We start from the raw sequence: 5,352 nt of genomic DNA on the forward strand, positions 1-5,352 counted from the left end.
GGAGTTCTGGGATGTCAACTTTACCTCAGTTTGTACCAACTCTTGGCAAAGGAGCAGAGATTCAGATATCCATCTTCGTCCAACAATAGCTCAGGGTTGCTTGGACACGGAGGTAGGAAAGGGAGTCAATTTTAGGCACTCTCTGGTCTGCTGGGTCAGATGGGAGGACCATGCTTACGTAAATCTGTGAAGAAGGTCACATGTTCAGGGCATTACATGAAAAAATGCACAGCAGCCTGGGAGGCTTCCTTCCAAGACATCCAACAGAACAGATCATAGACAATGTCTGTTACCATTCTATTTTTGACTCTGTCATTGACCTGCCCAAGGGAAAAATTCTCTGGGCATCCATCTTATGTGAGCAATGGAATACTGTGAAAGGAAAGAACGATAGTGTGTAGCTGTATATTACCTAATGTGGTGACTTGCTAATAATGTAAATAAGGTGCAGGCAACTGTATGACGATGGGACCATACAAGTAAAATGTATGGAATCCTAACATGGGAATTGGCCACTTTTGTTATCAAGGGAGGTTTAAAATGAGCCATGCCCATGGAGGGAGATCTTACCAAGATGATGTCTTACCATAAGCATGACCAAAAAAAAAAAAAAGCCAAAATGGGAGTATATTCTTTGGACTTACGATCCTTGCAGTGAACCTCTTTGATGCAAGTGACAGAGAGGTGGGACAACACAGACAGTGAAAAGCAGTAGCTGAGAATTGGCAGCAGTAGAGGCAGCAAAACACGACATCAGCAATGGCATCGTGGGCTTCCAGGTTCACAGAGCAAAAAATCGGAGTACATCGGGGCAGGAAACTTGGTGGTGGAGTGGGATGCTGGTATCACTTAGTGGTAGATTTAAAGAGTTTTGTAACTTGCTTGAGAAAGGCAGGGGCCTGGCCAAGGGGACGATGGGCCAGTAGGTGTGGCTGAGAGGAGGCTGTCTTTCCAAGGTGTTTCTGAACTTGAATCCATAACTTATTGCTTCCGTAATAAACTCTGTAATCCTGAACACAATCTGAGAATTGTGTGTGGCCACTGCAATGAATGGCCAAACTCAGCAGAGCCGTGGAGATGCTGCGGGAGACTAGCGGGGTCAGAATTGGCGAGAAGTCTGGAGGCGGAGGCATGTCTGACCACCACCACATGGAATTAGCCGTGGGAAGCTGCTGGTCAATGATCCTCATTCTGTCTCCCTTTTGAAGGAAGAAGGGGTTAAACATTGCCCCCACACCATTATTCAGACAGAGGAAGAATAATTCATCTACAGACTCAATATTTACTGGGTATGTGCACATATCATTTATGCTAAATGCTTAAATTTGAAGATGATCGGGTCACCTATTCATAATCAGAACATGGAATGTACAAAGTATGAATCTAGAAAAATTGGAAGTTGTCCAAATGAAATGGAACGCAGAAAGTTCATTATCAAAGACATGCGTGAACTGAAGTGAACTGGTATTGATGATTCTGAATTGGACAATCATATAGCTGGGAAGAAGGAATAGCACTGCATTTATTATCGAGAAAACATTTCAAGATCTTTCCTGAACTAAACATTGAGGTGATGGTGCCCTTATAAGGAAGACAAGATAATATGACTATTATTAAATTTATGCACAAACCACTAATGCCAAAGGAAAAGAAATTAAAGATTTTTACCAAGTCTGCTGTCTGAAATTGGTCAAGCATGCAATCATGATGCATTGATAATTACTAGTGACTGCAAAATTGGAAGCAAAAAAGAGAGATTGGTCACTGGAAACTATGGTCTTGGTGATAAAAATGACACTGGATGTCGCATGATAGAATTTTGCAAGACCATTGGAAATATCCTTTCTCAACAACACAAATGAAATACACAACAATAAAATCTACTACATCTTTGGAAAGAGACTATGAAGAAGTTTAATATTATGAGTCAGAATATGGTCAGGGACTGACTGCAGAACAGACCATCAACTGCTCATATGCAAGTTCAAGTTGAAACTGAAGAAAATTAAAACAAGTCCACAGTGCTGAACTACAACCCATCTAAATTGAGAATTCATCTCAAGAATAATTTGATGCATTGCACACTATTGACTAAATATCAGAGGAGTGTGGTAGTTACATAATCTGGTGTCAATTTGAGGATTCAGAGTGAAGAGGTGGAGTCTAGCCTGTCAATCAGGTAGTGGCTTGATACATCATCTGGGAGGCACTAAGGAGACAAATAGCTGGCTGGAGGGGCCACACATGCTCACTCCCTGTGAGACATCCCTGTGGAGAAGACACATGAAGAGAGGCTGATGGAGCCAGACCTCTGGAGCCAGAGAAGCCACGTGGAGAGCCTTGCCGTGCTGAGATCTACAAGACTTCCCACCCACTGGCGTGTGATCTTCCTGCATTCGGCATCATTGCATGTGTTTCATAAGTCTGAAGAGGACTTTATAGATTGGTAGTGGATTTATGGGGTAATATTGGACTTATGGACTTAATCTGAACTGGGCTGGGATGTTTTCTCAATATTCAACTGCTCTTGTATATAAAGCTCTTTCTTATACACAAATGAGTATCCATGGATTTGTTTCTTTAGTCTACCCATACTAATACAAGGAGTTATGGAATGACATCAAGGATATCCTATGCAAAGAAAACTAAAGTTTATCTAAAAGACAAGAGAGAAAGGAAACACCAAAAATGGATGTCAGAAGAGACACTTGGCTCTTGAACACAGACAAGCTAAGCGAATACAAGACATTATGAAATAAAAGAACAGAAGATTTCAAAGGGAGGTTCAAGTATACGAAATAAAGTATTACAATGAAATGTACACAGACCAGGAGTTAGAAAACCACATAAACACAGTTGACGTTTTAGAAGGTGAGAGAATTGAGGGGAAAGAGGAATTCTCATCGTAATATTGAATAATTCGAAGCATAAAGTATTGAGTAATGCTGAAAGCATCAAAAGAAGATGTAAGGAACACACAGTCAGTGTGCCAAAAAGAACTGGTTGATATTTAGCCACTTCAGGAGGGAGTGTGTGCTCAGGAATCAATGGCACTGAAGGGAAAACTCCAAGCTACACCGAAGGCACTGGCAAGAACAAGGCTCCACGAATCCACAGAATGACATTTGATAGGCTTCAACAAATGGATAATTGCGAGCAGTGCTCACGTGTCTACATGGCAAGACATTTGGGAGACAGCAACTTGGCCAAGTTACTAGAAGAGATAGTTGGGCTCATTCCAAAGAGAGGTGACCCAACAGAATGTGGAAATTATTGATCAATTTCATTAACATAAAATGTAAATACAATTCTGCTGAAGATAATGAAAAAATGGTTTCAGCAGTACGTTAAGGGGAAAGTACAAGAAATTCAAGCTAGATTCCGAAGAGGACATTGAATGAAGGGTATCATTGTTGGTGTAAGATGGGTCTTGGCTGAAAGCAGAGGCTACAGAAAAATTTTTCCTTGTGCTTTACTGACTATTTGACTGTGTGGCCCTTTAAGCCACAATGCATTACATGATGCACTGCAATTCTGGACCCTACGCCTCTGGTCATTTTGCTGGGTGGTCTTTATTATACTGAAGGGAGGGATTCAGGTAAGGTTCAGACCTGACTGTAGTAGATGCAGGAGCCCTCATGGGATATTGCTTACACAGTGGGCTCCGAAGTGCAAGCTCGGTGGTTTCAAACTGTTATCCATGCCCCGTCAATGACATGCTTTCTACTCCCAGAAAGAGTTACAGTCTCTGAAATCTACAGGGGCACTTTTACCCCATCCTGTAAAGTCATCATTAGTCAGGATCGACTCGATGACAATGCGTTTTAGTAGAGGGTGTGAGCCATGTCACCCGTTGTCTCCTTGGGAGTGTCTTTAGACTGCTGTACTAGAGGATGTGGATCAGATAGCATTCTTTGATGTCCTTGGGGGTATGGTGGGCTAAAATACAAACCACACCTCCGTCAAAGCCAGTCCTCTCTCTGTAAACATTGTCTGGGATACAGAGAAAATCCCACGTACATTTGGAAAAGTGCATCCAAGATCTGCTGGAGGCACTCCCCTAATTCCTTGCATCCAAACTCCCTTAATCTGAAGTGACAGAGACCACTGAGACCAACTGTACCAGAGACAGACTGGCAGGCAGGCTCGGAGGAGCAGTGCTGAGACTGTGGGGTACCTTCTCCTTTGTGGCCCGAGACAATGGAACGATGGGACGGAGAAACAGGTGGGCTGGCTTCCTGAACCCCGGAGGCCAAGGCCAAGGAAACGTGTGGCTGAGAGTCTGAGAACCAAAGCAACACTGTCTGCTGGCTCAGGAGAGGTATTGCTATGGACCAGTGACTTCATCCTTACCGTCTGCTGATCCTGACTTGTGGTAATCTATTAACTTCTCTAATAACTGCCTTACTTGTGAGCATTGTTTGTGAATTCTGTGTAGCCATTACAATGAACATTGAACCCAGTGCAGAAGTAGAGCAGCATGGGAAAAATGGTTGGGATCAGAATAGGTAAAGAAAGATGGATGATAGAAGCATGTCTGACCCCTGCCTCCTGCTAATAAGGAAGCCAGAGGAGTTCAGGTAAGACCCCATGCCATGTAGTATACTTATAAATCATAACAAATTATGGATAAGAATTTTTAAAATGTGAATTCCAGAGCAATTACTTGTGCTCCTGTAGAACCTGTACATAGACCAAGAGGCAATCTGGGACAATGGATGGCGTAAAATCAGGAAATACATCCTTTCACCTTCATCTGTATGCTGAACAAATAATCTGAGAAACGGAAGTATGTGAAGAATAATGTGATATTGGGTGTAGGGGAGGATTTATTAGCAAGCCATGATATGCAGATGATACAACCTGCCTTACTGAAAGCCAAGAGGACTTGAAACATTTATTGATGAAGAACAAAGTACTGAACTTTGACAGAAAGGTCTTTACAAGTAAATCAGCAGGCAACTGGTCAATTCCGACAATGCTGGCTTTATCATGGATTTCCTTTTATGCATCTCTACAATCAAAGCCTACAGGTACAGCAGTCAATAATTTAAAAGATATCTTAGATTGGATCACTCTGTGAAATGTTTAAAATAAGGATATACTTGAGAACCCTGGGGCACCTCACCTAACCCAGCCATGCTATTTGTCATCTCCTCATACGTATGTCAGACCTGGACACTGGAGAAGGGAGACTGGAGAATGGATGCATTTGAATTATGACCTTATCAAAGAGAGAGTGGCGATGGCGGGAGGGGCGAGGGAAGGAGAGGGAGAAAGGGGGAACAGAGGACAAGGTCTACATGTGGCCTCCTCCCTGGGGGACGGACAGCGGAGAAGTGGGTGAGGGAG

The sequence above is a fragment of the Echinops telfairi genome, unplaced genomic scaffold, assembly GCF_000313985.2.
Source record: "Echinops telfairi isolate 266 unplaced genomic scaffold, ASM31398v2 ScPeMD7_17;HRSCAF=63, whole genome shotgun sequence".
Lineage (NCBI taxonomy): Eukaryota > Metazoa > Chordata > Mammalia > Afrosoricida > Tenrecidae > Echinops > Echinops telfairi.